The sequence below is a fragment of the Elgaria multicarinata genome, chromosome 8 (assembly GCF_023053635.1).
Source record: "Elgaria multicarinata webbii isolate HBS135686 ecotype San Diego chromosome 8, rElgMul1.1.pri, whole genome shotgun sequence".
NCBI lineage: Eukaryota > Metazoa > Chordata > Lepidosauria > Squamata > Anguidae > Elgaria > Elgaria multicarinata.
The window spans coordinates 73326492-73342813 of NC_086178.1; the positions used below are offsets into that span (position 1 = coordinate 73326492).

The window sequence follows — 16322 nt, forward strand, 5'->3', positions numbered from 1 at the left end:
ATGCAACTACGGCAGTCTTCCCCAACATGATGCCCTCCAGATGTTGTGCACTACAACTCCTATCAGTTCCAAGCTGCATGACCAATGGTCAGGAATAATGGGAGTTGTAGTCCATAACATCTGCAGGTCATCTCCTTGGAAAAGGCTACACTAGATGATATTGACCCGGGGACTTTCCAGATTACTACACTACATCAGCTTGAAGTTAAGTAGTTATTATCAGCATCTTTGGTCCTCATTTCGGCAACTTCTAATTTAATCAACTTACTACCAATTCCGCCAACAATATTGGCTGACTAGCAAAGACCGTCTGAATAGCATATAGTCTGTAATGTACATACTACTCCCAAGATTCTCTCAAAACTAACATTACTTTTGATTACCTTGTTCAAGACTAATCCTGAACACTGAATATTCTTTTCACAATGTTTCAAAATTTATATTTATTTGATTCAATTTCAAAACCAACAACTAAAACCAGGACTATCAAGATATCAGTTGTATAAAAACCCACAATCAACAAAACAAAACGAAAATGCAGAAAAGCAACAGCATTAGCCACAGTTGGATTTGAGACTGAACTTTGTATCAGCTTGTAAACTGTAAAACTGTAGACTTCAGAGTTCAAGTTTAGGCTCCACATTGACTATATTTATAAACACTGGAATGTTTTTCTAGATCCCCTCAGGGTCTAAGTCCATTAAAATACTGTTGTGTTAGGTGACATTTATATAAGCAAAGCATTATTTTTAGCATGTAAATTAATTTTCTTCTCTTAGCTTGTAAAGAGCCAAATGACTATTTTGACTCAATGCCCAACTGTAGGAGAGAATAAGACAGTGACAGAGAATTTGACAGAATCTTTTAGGATATCATGTGAAAGTGTTTGGTTCACTACCATGAAAGGGCTAATTTTGAACAAGGAACTCCAGTACATTTAATGAACTCTAGTAATTTCTGTAACTAGTAACTACTTGTTTCAGGAGTTCTCCATATTAATTAAGGAAAATCTAGCATAACGAATAACGCCATTCAATGAAACATTTGTCTAGAGAAAAATGAACAAATGAGCATATCTGACTCAGTCATATCTCTAAACTATTTGCTCTTCATGAAAAAAGAAGTCTTAGAAGTCAAGGCTTATGAACTAAAAAATAAATGCCAGTATACTCCATACAAAATTTAAAAGAACTAAGTTTATCAATATTTGTCTTTCAAGTCTACCAATAATACCATGTTCTAAGGTCAACTGTCATTTTATAATGGTAAAATGAAAAGAGACATAGAAATGCTTATGTTTAGATAGTAATTAGTTGATCAAAAAAATTCTGCCATTTAATAACTTGTTACTGAACTTTGAAGCCAATTCCAGCACATAAAACTAATTGTTGAAACTATCCATTCAACAAGAATCTTCTTTACTATCTAACTGTATTCATTTGCAAATAGTCATATCCATATACATCCTTTTGCTTGAAGACATATCTATCCTGCTTAGGTTAAATGGAAAAAAACAACCCCTTTTCCAGATACAAGCTGTTTCACCATTCTTCCCTGACAAATTGCCTTAAAAATGCTGTAATTAGCGAATCAGCCATTCTCAGTCACATTGGGCTGAACCTAACACGAAACCCAGCAAGATGACAGCAAAATTACATTATCATCATTATTATGCAGCTCCTCCAAGGCCTTTATCCAGACAAACAACATTTTGAAAGGGCACATTACCTCTTTTTTTATTATTTAAGTCAAGGCCCCCTATCTGTTTATGAAGTGCAAATGCTGTGCAGCTCTGCTTCTCTGTTGAGAAGAGAATGGATGTGTCTGTTAAGAAATAGACACAACAAACTGAACACCTCACATCTACTATCTAGAATGTAATTAAGCAATAGGAAAGGTAGTTTCAAAATCTCACTTAGCAGAGGTTCATGACAAATGCAAAATAATGCTCCCGCTTTCCTGCCTTTTGTAAAGCCTTTTTCTAAGAAGTCGCTGTCATGCTCTGTTTTACAGAAGATGGAAAGGAGGAGTTAAAAACATCTCAAGATCATCAGCAAGTTGTCACTGAACAGTGAACACTACTACCAGATGCACTAGTCAATGACAGGGGCTCTGTGTCAGAAGATTCTGCAAATTACCTTCTCTATAAATGCTGTAACTGGTACTGCCATTTAAGGATGAATGAATCAGAAAGCTTTTTTGACAAGAAGTCTAATCAAGCAACCAAACAAAACTGTGTGCAGAGGCACAGTTCTCCCCACACTAACAAACACCCCAGACACTACTAATTAGAAAACCACCTATGGACACATTCACAACTCAAGCACACATTCCTCCATATCCAGATAAACCCACATAGGCATCTTCATATCCATTCTGTACAGGTGCCTCTGGCCCTCTTATTAGATCATATAATATATGTCAAGGATGATTAATATATTTATTTATTTATAATCAATATATCAAGAGGGCTTATAAAGCTGGTATTCATTCAAAAGCAAGAATGATATAGCAGAAACATCCATAAATGTGCATAGTATTGTACACAATAAAATGCAAATGCCCTAGGTCATGATAAAGTCAATGTTGCTAATTAGCAATACAGCATATTCTGTGCATGTTGTAATGTATGACAGTAGCTATAAATATATGGACTTCCATATGTATTATGAAAGTATATCATGATAAATATACCCCTCTGTATATATTTCTGTATCAATGGTTGCCTAAATGATCAAGCATCCCACACTTCTGTATATATAATTTCTACATGCAACTAAATCATGCAACTCAGCATTCTTTAACTGTTAGGGCAAATATCCCAATCAAGACCAGAGGTCTGATGACATTTCATGTGAGCACATTAGACATCTGATTTGTCTGTCCTATGTGTGTCTTGCATAATGCTGGTGATAAGTCGGTCTCAGTAGTACAACATCCAGTGATGGAAGTGGACAGAAAAAAGGTAGAAAGAACCAGTTAATTTTGTTGAAAGTTCTGGAAATACAATTCACCCACATTCATCACAGAGTACAGTACTCCCATAGCCCTGCATAGGTTTGCATTACCATAATGCAACGGTTATTCTAACCCCTCTGAATTCCTGAGATACAATATAAAGCCACCACAGCTCTTTAGTCAGCATGGTATACTGGCTATACCAGTTTAAAACCCCTTCTCAGCTATGAGGTTCACTGGGTAGTTAAGAAGAAGAAAAACCCATTGGTTAACCCCAGGTATGCTGCCTGGAACTCCTTGGAAGACTACAATAAATGACTAACACAGGAGTCAAGTTTTGTTTTGTTTTTTAATCCTACACACGTCTCTGTGTATCCTGCCAGGAGGGTGCAGAAAATAGCATCCAATGAGAATAGACCCACTGAAACGAAAGAGACTTAGGATAGTCAGGGCGAACACAACCCCGTTCATTTCAGTGGGTCTACTCTAAGTACGACTAACATTGGATACTACCCAGAAGCAAAGGCGGCTCCAAACCACGCTTCCCCATGCCCAGTTAGTTGGTCACGCTCAGCTCTGCCGTGGCGCAAGGCTTCCTCTGCGCGCCTCGCTCTAGAGATGGGCAGTTGCGCTGCGCCCGCGCTACCTCCCTCCCGGGCATGTTTCACACTCCTACGCGTGCGCACCGGGACGCGCCGCGACGGAGACCCTCGTGTCCTCTCCCCGCACTCCCGCCCACCTCCCCGCAAGTGACTCGCTCCACACAACTTCCCACAAAGTGAGGAGGAGAGCCCGGGTGGCGCCGCAGTCGGCCCGACGGCTCTGGCCGTCGCCTCTCTCCCGCTCTCGATACTGACCTTGGGGGGCGCTTCCCTGGCGCCGAGAGCTTAGCACTGCAGGTCCGAAACAATGCACTGGTGGGCACGTGCAACGGCCTCCTCCCTCGGCAGCAACTTCTCCCCTCAGCGGTGCCTCAGAGCATCCCCGTCGCCCGTCCCTGCCTCGAGCTGCTCTCGCACAGGCTCCCGCCTGCCTCGCGCTGCGCCCCTCGTCTCCGCTGACCCCTCTTTTTCTTCTGCTTTTCTTTCTTCTTCTCCTCGCACTTTCCCGCTGAGAGGCTGAGCAGGGGAGGGTCGAGTTGGCTTTCAGTCAGCGCCGCCAACCCTCCGCTCCGGCTCGCGGCGGTGCTGTGGCTCCAGCGGCTCGCTCGCTCCTCAGCCGCGCGCTGCACCACACACCGGGCAGCGGGTGAGAGAAGGAGGGGCGGAGGGAGGGAAGGAGGGAGAGCGAGAGAGAGCAAGAGGGAGGGAGGCGTGGTGCGTCTGACCTGCCGCCTCCCCTCAGCGAACTGCCGAAGCTAATAGCCTGGCGTTACGGTGGCGGCGGCGGCGGCGGCTGGCGCTGCTTCCTCGCGCTCGTTTGGGGCTAGAAGGAGGAGGCCGGTTTTCAGCCACCGCCAGCGAGTCACTACCAGCAACGGCGGCGAGTGCCACGAGCCAAGCACCAACAGAGCCCAGCCCAAAGCTGCGGGCGACGACTTTCCGAGCACGCTGCAGCCGCTGTCGAGTCCCCAGAGGGACTGGCAACGAGCATCCGCAAGGCCTCAGCCGAGGCTAAAAATAAAGGAAGTTTGATTAAAGTTCCTTGGCGCTTTCCAGAACATGAGTTGCGGCTGCCAAACCCATGGGTGGAACCGTCGCGACAACGCCGCGAAGAGAACTAGTTCGCGTCCTTTTGGAGCGTGAACCAGAGACCCTTCCCCACCCCCCTCGGTATCCCCAAAGTACACCGTGCCGGGCCAAGGTTAGGAAGGGGGACCGGGGAAACACATCTGGACGTGGCAGGAGCCTCGCGTAGATCGAGCGTTCCCTGCAGCAGTTACCTGTTTCAATCAAACGTGCGCTAAATACAGTCACACAGCATAGCAACGTAAGGCGCTGCCCTTCTCTCCAAACACTTTAACTCACCAATTATTACAACCTAAAATTCTGTAATGGGACCTGCTTCACATGTCACTAAAGCACATTTGTGGAGGAATTAGCATGCCTGGATCCTAATATGACACAATTGCACACACACCGAGATGAACAGGCAGCCAAAATACACCTAAGTGCTGCTGTCACAGTGATCTAAATACAGTGTACAGTATGCTAATTTTTGCTTGTTTGGTACTTTAATCCAGAGCCATACAGACCCCCAGTTTGCAAGGGTCTCCGGTTTTAGCCTTTTTTTTTTTTACTAGAACCAGAGCATGGTACAAAGGACACTAAATTCTGAGCCCAGGAATTTGTAGTACTAGAGCTTTATGGCCCTTACAGTCCTTCCATACAAAAATCCATGGCCAGTGCAAGATGACCTGCCACCACTGCCCTCTCCGCCTGCCACCTCCCCACCATCCCCAGTTACCCATCTCTCACGATGTCTTCCTCGGAGTGAGGCATCTACTACAGCAGCTCAGGTAGGATCCAGGACCAACTCATGTCAGAGGTTAACAAGGCTTTGTAACTGAGCTTATTTAAGCCAGACGGCTATATGAACGTGCCACATGGTTTTGCAGCAGAGCAGGATAGATAACATAAGATAGTATAAAAAGGTATAGGAAGGAAAGTCGAAACAGCCAAAGATTAGTTTCATGGGCCTAAGAACATAAGAGTCCTGCTGGATCAGACCAAGGGTCCATTTAGTGCAGCATTCTGCTCACACACTATTCAGCTGCCCATGTGGAACCCACAAGCAGGACACAAGTGCAATAGCACCCCCCTGCGCAAGTTCCCCAGCAACTGGTGTACATAGACATACTGCCTCTGATTCTGGAAGCAGTGCATAGCCATCAGGACTTGCAGCCATTGATAACTGCTTCCTCCAGGGATTTGTTTAACCCCCTATTATAGTCATCCAAACTATTGGCCATCACTGTAAGCTCCATCACACCAGAGGGGGGGGACACACACTCCCTACCTTCACTTCTCCACCTGTGTTTTCGTTCCTCAGTTACTACCTCTTTCAAAAGAGGAAGTACACCATGAGCATGAGGCCCACTGAGTTTGCTGTTCTAATGGCGCTGCTTCTCCTGCACACAGCAGGAGAGAGCAGCAATTCCGTCTTTAAAAAAGATCTGACTTAATGAGGGGATTTTTTGTTGCGCAAGGAAGGCCAGAAGGGGCGGAAGGCGCATGGGAGGCAGACGACCTCATGTGAGGGACCTGAGCAAACTCTGTGAGTGCCCAGTAATGAGCGAGCAATAAAATGCTCGTTGGTTGGAGCTTTATGTCTTGTGGTAGTTTAACTATTTGTTGTGTGAAGCAGTTCTTCCTCTTCTTTCTGCTGAATTTCCCATCAATCCTGCCTAGTTTGAACCAGGGTAAATTTTGGGATGTGACTGTTGGGAAGCAGGGACACTTGACTTTGCTAAAGAGAGATGTTTAAGGGGGAAGTTTGTGGTTACTTGATACTTAAGGAGAAGTTGAGAACTTTTCAAATTTCTCTTGAATTAACAAAGACATCAGCAATTATGCTAGTAGATGGGCGGCGCTTGGATTTAGAGTAAGGGGCTTTTACTTTAAATCTAAGGCAGAATTGTGCATAATAACTGGCTTAGGATAAAAGGAGGTTTCACCTTGAAGTGTTGGGAGGGGGGCTTCATTCCTTCTATCCTGACTGTAAGAGAACTTCTTTTTGGTGGGAGAGTGAACAGAGCCTCTGTCAATGGATTTGTTGTAAGTCTAACTCTTTATTTCTGAATTAGGTATGAAAGGCATATATGAATGAAACTTCATAAGAAAAGTACTTTATTTCATTTTAAACTATTGTCAGTGTGGTTGTTATATATGTGTATGTAAAATTAGCACATCTCATCATCAAGACTGTCACTTCTCCTGACATGCGCCAAATTTTAGTAGACAGAAATTGGGATCTGTCATAATTGTAAACATGTGACTTGGAGTAAAACCATAAACAAATCACCAGAAAATTCTAATTTTCCTTCACTCATTCCTCAGAACATGGAATTGGAGCCTGACAGCTCTCTGAAGTTCCTCAGTGGGAGGCATTGAGTGAGAAGTCACTCCAGAGACCTACACTGGATGCTTTCTCCTGGAGGAAGTCACCAGCCACACTCCAGGAACCCCTCTCTGGAGAGCAATGCTAGTCACTTCCCTGTTGTGAATCCAGCCTGCTGTCCACTGACCCTGTGGAGTCCCCAGAGCAAGGTATCAGTGTGGATCCTGCAGCAGCAGCAGAGAAGGCACATGGCCTTCCCAGTGGTAGTGGGGCTCATGCAATCCAGGCCCTTCCAGAACCATTGCTTGAGGAGAGGGATTCATCCTGCTTCATGGGAAGGTCAGCCCTCAAAAAAAATCCACTCCTTCTTACTGAGGTGTCCTTGCTGATCAGCAATCTACCAGTAGATTGGATCTTCCTTCTATCTACTCTGCTTCATCCAGTAGTGCAGGGAATGGTATCCTGTAGAATAGGTACAAAATGTCCAGAGTTTAAATTGAGCTAGGTTTCAGCACTGGAAGAAACATATAAAGCAGATTGGGAAACCTCCAGCATGTGGGTCTAACATGGCCTGCCAGGCCTCCACATAAGTCCCCAACACTCTTATCATGCCATGCACTCCCACAGTGCCCCCTTTAAACCACAGCCAGTCTCTAACCTTTCAGTCCCAGCGAGCACCTTTCTCAGTCAATCATTCAGATGTGACTAAGTGATATCAAGTTTGGGATGATAATAATATGGAAATTTTCCAGCTCTGTCCCTCTAGAAATGAGCTGAGCAGAGGAAAACATCCTGATAGCATTTATGTTCATGTTGCCTCAGCAAGCACAGGTTTAAGAAAACACATTGGCCAAACGAACCTACCAGGATTCTAGTAGTAAGGAGTTTTGGTATGAGTGTAACTTCCCAGTCAACCTCCCAGTGTAACTTCCCAGTTACGGTATTAAACAGTGAAGGTCACTTCACACATGGTAATTTTCCTACAGGGGTATTTTGCCTATGTAGGAAAAAGTGTACGTTATCAAGTGTGATAAACTATCAAATGTCTTACCATTGGGCCAAGGTATATATGTGGTAGAAAATATATGTTCATATTCATCTCACACGCTTTTCCTACATGGAAGTAATATCCATGTTTTTAAAAATGAGATAGTGTATAAGGCTCTATTAGGGGTTATCTATTAATTTAGATGCTATCTGAATCCCCATCTGAACAGGTGGCATGCAACTTGCAAAGAATAGGTAGGTAAGACCACTAAAAATCCCATAGGACCTAAATAGACACTATACAAAACAACTATGCTCCCTCATTACACAGATTTTTTTAAAAAAACCTTCTTGCTTAGCCAACCTTATGTGGATAAATGAAATATTGTCCATTAGTATGGAAAGTTATATTTTAATACCACTCTTTCTCCTCCATATTCCACTATCTAAGTATCAGGTCACAAGTTGATGTGTATCATGTAATTCAATCTGGATGTGTGAAGGCAGCTGTTAAAAGAAGGAAGACATTTCTTGGTACAAGCTTATCAAAAACATCCCTATCATTTGATAACAGCCATCTCAGAATTTGCTGTAGATACACATCAATGCTCAAAAGCACATCTGCAGTGTTTAAGGCATTTGTTTACCAATTTTAACTGTGAGGAGGAACTGAAAATTGCTGTCATTTTGTTGGGTGTCCTTTTCTTTTCTTTGATGGCTAAGATTGCAGTTGTATGCACACCTCATTGGAAAGTAAGCCTCATTGAACACAGCTGGACTTATTTTCGAGTAAACATCCATAGGAATGAGTCAGAAAAAGATGTGTCCCTGTATTGACTCCATCTCTTCCAGCCAAAACATGGCTTTGAAGGGCCCAATTCCATTGAGCATCTATGGGCCACTTTGGATATTACTTTTACTTACTTGCAGCTTGAAGACACCTTCAAGGCTCCCGAAGCTAGTTTGTGTTTGAGATCTTTTCAAGATCCTTGCATACAGAAGGCTCCTAGCACAATGAATCAGAAGGAATTGTGCAGCTGTTCCATCTTTTCTTCATTGCCAGATTATTTGTGGAAAGAAAGAAAAATGCTGTGAGAAGTGGTGGAGAAAGACAGGAGGGGTACCAATGGAAAATTAGAATGTCTGGACCACCTACCTGCATCCCCAGCCCCCACCCTGTCACCATAATATTCCATGAATGGGGGAGGATGATCGCATGATAAAAGCAATGGAAACCAGTGCAAATGAAAGGAACTGATGTAACATACTGTGAGATGTAAACACCAAACCACTCTCGCCGTTGCGGTTTACACTAGCTAAAGCAAAAATGCAGAACTTCGTTAGGTTCCTCCAGGGGGCAGGACATGGCCTTCAAGCTAAACCTCCTGGAGTTATCTGTCTAGAAGTATCCCTGCTGTCAGAGACAACAGCAGGAATGCCAGTGGTGAGTGCCCAGCACTGGAAAGAGTATGGCTGCTCTTACCAATGCCAGCTGAGTCCTTCTTGGGTGATTTGTTAACCACAGTAGCAACCCACCCTTGGCTGATTCAGATGCTGGCAAGGGTAATTAAGCAAATCAGGACAGCATGTAACTATCATACACAACATGGTTAACAAGCCACCATGGTTTGTTAACCACCTGTGACTATGCAAACCTTGTCTATGGGTCTGTTCAGACAACACACTAACCCACACTCAGTGGTTGAGTGTAGGTTGTTTGTTGAACCAGAGGTTGTCGTGTTGTCTGAACATCCATAGGGTGACTTGTTAACCATGCAGTGTGAATTATTTTCTCAAACATGACTTGTTGTTAGGTTTTTCAGGGTGGTTAACAAGCCACATTACATTGTTAACAAGCCCCCATGCAGACACTCAGACAACATGCTAACCTGCAGTTCAACAACTGTGCATGCTCAACCAGTCAGGATCTAGGTGCAAGCCTAGATCAGTTCTTATACTAAGCAAAAGTATTCTGTCTTGTTTAGATTATACCTCTGTTTAATAGCCCACGATGCATCTTTTGTATTCTTTTTTATTGATGTTTAAGCTGTTCTTTTTGGCTGTAGAGTGGTGTAACAATTATTTAAATAAAGGAAGGAAGAAGGAAGGAAGGAAGGAATATGAGCCAACAGTGCGATATGGCTGCAAGAAAGGCAAATGCTATTTTGGACTGCATTAATAGAAGTATAGCTTCCAAATCACGTGAGGTACTGGTTCCTCTCTGTTCGGCCCTGGTTAGGCCTCATCTTGAGTATTGCATCCTGTTCTGGGCTCCACAATTCAAGAAGAACGCAGACAAGCTGGAGCGTGTTCAGTGGAGGGCAACCAGGATAATCAGGGTTCTGAAAACAAAGCCCTATGAAGAGAGACTGAAAGAACTGGGCATGTTTAGCCTGGAGAAAAGAAGATTGAGGGGAGACATGATAGCACTCTTCAAATACCTAAAAGGTTGTCACACAGAGGAGGGCCAGGATCTCTTCTCAAACCTCCCAGAGTGCAGGACACAGAATAATGGGCTCCAGTTAAAGGAAGCCAGATTCCAGCTGGACAGCAGGAAAAACTTCCTGACTGTTAGAGCAGTACGACAATGGAATCAGTTACCTAGGGAGGTTGTGGGCTCTCCCACACTAGAGGCCTTCAAGAGGCAGCTGGACAACCATCTGTCAGGGATGCTTTAGGGTGGATTCCTGCATTGAGCAGGGGGTTGGACTCAATGGCCTTGTAGGCCCCTTCCAACTCTGCTATTCTATGATTCTATAAATGCTCATCCAAAAGCACGTTTTGCTTATGAACAATTTTCTTGTTAATTGCTACATATAAAATCTCCTTGTCACACATCCTTTCCTGTGTCTCCCAGGCTGCAATTATATTAAACTGTGGTTGTGCTTGGATAGCTTTAAACTCATACGTTAGCCTCCAACAACTGTCAGTGGCTCTTGTTAGTCACCCACACAATTTGTGTCACTAATATATGGCAGTACAAAAGCCACAGCCAGATTGAGATACACAGCAAGTAAAATAATGTTTACTGTTTTAATGGTTACTGTTTTTAACTTGTGTTAACCACCCAGAGAGCTTCAGCTGTGGGGCGGTATATAAATGCAATTAATTAATTAAATAAATAAATAAATGTAAGGCTTTGTTAGACCTTCTGCTCATTCAGTGCTTCTACATATGTGTTTGTTCTTCCCCCAGTATTTACATTTTCCACCTCCAGAAAAACCTTTCCACATCAATTTGGTGGTTGAGGAACCCCTAAGCATCTGTCCAGTGTTCACAACATTGATGTGGGTGCATTGAACAGACCTTTTCGAAGGGTGATTACGTTTGCCCCATCATCACCACTCATCAACTGAAAGTACACCCTAGAACAGCCTCCGTGACCCAGTGCCCTCCAGGGATGTTAGACGACAACACTGAAGGTTCTGGGAGTATGATTTTGTATGAAAAAAAAGTGTGTGCTTTGTTTTAAAGGGAAATTGCCACTTTTTTTGCCACCACCACAGTGCCAGATTTTGTCAGCAAATACAGCAGTGATCTGGGGATAGTGAGGGCTGGAAAATCACCCACGGGGCTAAATACAACCTGCAGGTCACATGTGAAAAACCACTGCCTCAGCCAAGTGAAAAACTATTAACATATAGCTATATAAAATACATAATAGAAGTCCACAAGCCCCTGCTGCTAAAAAAAAAAAAACTTTCCCCAAAATAATGCAGTTTAACAAGTCTCTCAAAGATAGGAATTCAATGGAAAGCAAAATAAAATAAAAGGTGATCTTGTCATATGGTCAGGTTTTTGCCTACCTGTCTGGGTCTGTTGATCTTGAGAACAAAGAAAATCACTGTTAGCTAGTTAGGCCTTGCCGACTGAAATGACTAGCAAGACTGCAATTCTATATCCATTTACCTGGAAGTGAGCCTTATTGGACTCAATGGGACTTCTTTCTGAATAGACATATATAAATTTGTTCCATGAGGGTTTTTATGACTTAAATATACATCAGAGACAAATTAGAAAATGAAAATATAATAAGCAGAAAGTAAGTCATTTCCATCTCAAAGTCTAACAACACTGTTGTAAGGCTCGTAAAATAGATGACAGTCTCAGAAAGGCCTGTTAACAACAAAGTGACTCTACAAAGAAGAATCCAAAACAGAAGTGCAAAGGTTTGTTTTGTTTTTTGTTTATTGGTTTCAGGACAACTTGATTGAGACATACTGGTTTCACGCAACAGCAGTATTCTAGCTAGAGGGAAACATTTAATTCTGGGTAGCCAGAGGATAGAGGACAGAGAGCTGTTGTTGGCTTTCCAAACATACCAGAAATCTCTATGATGGAAACATTTGGCTCATTTGAATGCCACAGGCTGCTAGGGCTTCTCTTTATATAATCTACAGGTCTTCCTAAAATTTGTTCAATCTACATAGGAGCAGGGAGAATTGTGTTTGCCCTGCTTTGTTATAGATATTCCTTCAGTTCTACTGATAAAAAGACAGAGTTGCAATTGGAGTATTTTACAAGTTCTAAGATTTTTTAAAAAACAAAACCTTAAGTTTGAGAGAAGGATTAAAGACTCTTACAAATTTATTCATGGTACAAAAAGTTAAGGTGCCTCTCTTAATTTGCATTCCATATAACCTGTAACAATGATCAACAGTCTCACATATTGTACGATGACTTACAATTGCAGTTGCTTCAGCCTTCACGGACTCCACATTTTATCTTATCCTCAGCCTTCTCCTTGGCCGGTGCGATTGCGCCAGACCAGGAGAAGGCTAGATCGGGGTGGGGGCTGGAGAAGTCTGGGAATGCGCCGTTCTAGGCCCAGTGACAATCTCAGCTGGTGCAATTGCACCAGCCAAGGTGAAGTTCAGATTGGTGCTGGGGGCGGGGGCTGGAGGACACGTTCCCAGAAGTCCGGAAACGCGTCCTCCAGCCCTTTTCCTTGGTAAATTAGGGCCCAGTACCGGTTGCCATAGAGATCTCCATTTTTCCATAGGGCTCTGGAGTTTTCCGTGTCATCTGGTCACCCTACTTGGGCTTCAACCTCCAATTCTCTTGGGGGTGGTAATGAAGTTGAGGGCAGTGCAGGGCCAGTTACCTGCTGAGGGCCCATCCCAACAGGGGTCCACTGACAAAAGTCTCCTGGAGTTGCTTTTCCTCTTCACCCTTTCAACCTGCTTATTCACCTGCCTCTCATTCTGACCCAGACAACAGTGGTGATGAGAAGGAGGAGCAGTAGATCCCACTACCTGCTATCTGTTTACTGGCTCTCTGCCTGTCAAGCAAGCAAGTGGTTGCAATAATGTGAAAGAAGACAAGGAACAATAAGGTGACAATGGCAGTGAAAAGGTAGACTTGCTGAGGAAGGAGGTTCTTTGTGGGTGTCTTCCCTCAAAAACAGAGTCAGCCTGGTAACTGCCTGCTTCCTGGTTTGCTAATATGCTCTCATTTGCATATGCTTTCATTCCTCTTCAGGTTGGAGGCAACACTGAAGCTGATATCAGTGTTTTATAAATGTTTAATGTAAATTTGATTGCATCACATGTAGAAATTAGTGCATGGAATGAAAGGAATGAATGCAAATTGGTAGTGCCAATTTGGAAATAAATCCTATTGTCATTTGCAGATCTCATTAAGTGGCTGGGAAAGAATATAATGGAGCTGTGTCTTTGGAACTGGGAGGGGTAAGACAAAATAATAAGGAAGAAACAAGGGTGAAGGAGTGAGATGAATGTAATAACAGAAAAGGAGGCTACTGGGTTTGGGCAAAGTAATCACTTTTTTTCCCTTGTATGCACTCACAACTTTGACCTTCGTTTCATTAGTGCGGCAAGTGCTGATCCCTTACAGATTGCTGCTGCTGTTTGCTCTCCCGGCACTCACAGTTCTTCTTCGTGGTCTCTGTGCATCACACATATGGGCTCTGCGCCTGCGCAGGGCCAGCTTCGGAAACTTCTATAGCTGAAAACGTTTTAGGCGGGAACCCCTCCCCCACCGTCCACTGAGCATGCTCAGGGGTTCCCGCCTAATCCCCTCAGTTCTCTTCAACCGCCTGTAGGGTCAACAGCTTGTGGAGACTTCTCGTGTGTGGTATACTTTACCTCAGCTGAAAATATTCTATTTTCCTTCTTGTCTTTTCTCTCCAGTTTTCTAATCTTTTCTATTTAGTTAATATATATATATATATATATATATATATATATATATATATAAAGAATCCGTTTGTTGTTAGTTAGCCTTGTGGCTTATGGCACATCAAGGCCTCTTCAAGAAGTGCCCTGTTTGCGCGCTGAAGATCATGCTAACCGACGGACATTCCCTTTGTTTGCTTTGCTTGGGGGACACACATTGTGGAATCTTGTGTGTTTTGTCTAAAATTCTCGAGGCAAGCGAGAAAAAACCGATCAGACCGCCTTTGGGCGTTGTTCTGAAAAAAGGCGTTGGAGGCAATGGAGGTACCGAGAGGATCTTGACGCTCCAAATCTCCTATTATAATGGAGTCTATGCTCCAACCTCCTCCCGCACGGAGTGAAGCCTTATCGGTTCCCCCTTCCTCCTCTCAGCCGCATCAACAAAGGCGGCAAAGAAGATTTCTAAGAGAGTGAGAGAGCATTCTGGGGCTGACAACCCCAGAAAAAAAAGAGCAAACTTAAGACAGAAAATGTGAAGAAAAAAACCATTGAAACCGACTTCGTCGGTACCAAGGAGCCCGGTACCAAGCACTTCGGTACCGAGGCATCTGACAGGGCACAGGAGCCCGATGTCGAGCCTTTCATTGCAAAGGTCTCCTCCAGAACAGATAAGCCCGATACCGAGGCTATCGCTACCGAGACCATTTTCGATACCGAGATGGGCGACACCATCCGCACCACCGGTATCGAATTCTCCGCCCCAGGCAGGGCACGGTATCGGCTCACCGATACTTTCTCCGCTGCAGATCATCACGGTACCGACAGATGATCCCAGCGTAAGAGCATCGATTTCGGAAGGCGAAATTAGAGGTTCCTCCCTGGATAATACCGTACCTGATCAGGGTCCCAGTTCCCCTCGGTACTGAGAGGAACCACAGCCCATCGATACCGACGGACGTCGTTACCGACAAGTGCCCCAGCAAACGCCGGTCGATACCAAAGGCTATCGATACCGACACACGCCTCACCAGCAACCGCCGGTTGATACCGAAGGCTATCGATACTGACATACGCCTCCTTACAGATACGACCGGGGTCGTTCACCGGCTTTAGCTCATTCAGGTCCTCAATATATGACCTATGATGAGCGACATCTGTCCCCTCCAAGAATGTGGGACTATTACGCTGATTGGCAACCTCCCTAGTATCCTCCGTATTATTACGAGGATTGGAGACACAGAAGGCACCAAGATTACTATTATCAGTATCCGTAGGAACGGCAACACGAGCCGTACCCGCGTTTCCGCCAACCACCCTCCAATTGCAAACGTTGCCTACATCAGACATGGGACTGGATGTTCCATCGGAGGAGGATTACCAATCGGACTCCTCACAAGATACATCACCACCAGATGACCTCATGGTCACTGCAGACGTGGTGTCCCCTTCAGAGGACTTAGCACACTTTACTGATAAGGTACAAAGAATGGCAAGGTCCCTAGGGGCTCAAATATCCCAACCTATAGAGAAATTTAATGACCCAGTTTACGATGATGTATCCTGTGGGTCATCAACCCCAGTGGCTATTCCATATTTGCCTGTGCTGCTGCGCACAGCACAACAATCATGGAAGCTGCCCTCCTCTATGCCACAATGTCGAGGAGGCTAGACAACATATATTTATAAGATGCAGGACTAAATTGTCCCGTTCCTATTTACATACAAATAATGCACCAGTGGACAAAGAAGGCCATAGGTTGCACGGCCTGGGGAGAAGAGTATAATGTTCTACAGCTTTATCCCTTCGTGTGCATAATTACCAAGCCACAATGGAAAAATGTAAGCTCTTTTTATTGGGGAATATTACATCTCTCTCCGGATTCTTGCCAGATGACCAAAGGGAACTGGCAGATGTTTTTGTATTGAGGCTATGAGACTTTCTCGACAATAGCTTAATACAGCACGCCACGCTACGGACTGCGCCTCAAAGCCATGGTAGTTTCCATTGCGCTACGAAGGCATGCATAGCTGAGGTCCGCAGGGCTGTCCCAGCAGGCACGCACCCGCATAGAGGATCTGCCGTTCGATGGAAGCCAGATCTAACCACTACTGTTAGAGTCCCCATGGCTGGCCTCCTCGGTAGCAATAATAACTAGGTTCTTCAGTACACTGAAGCCTCTCGATACCGAGACTTGCAACAATATAACTAGCTTCTTCAGTGCCTAGCCTGTGACCTCTCGG

General features: G+C 44.3%; 1 protein-coding gene across 1 annotated transcript in view; it reads right to left on the reverse strand.

Moving 5' to 3' along the window:
* CHST15 (carbohydrate sulfotransferase 15) overlaps window positions 1-4094 on the reverse strand; it is a 74514-nt gene extending 70420 nt beyond the window's left edge. The window contains exon 1 of the mRNA XM_063132779.1: window positions 3816-4094. The gene's annotated coding sequence lies outside the window, so the exon portion shown is untranslated. The remainder of the gene's footprint in view (window positions 1-3815) is intronic.
* Between the last annotated feature and the right edge of the window lie 12228 nt (window positions 4095-16322).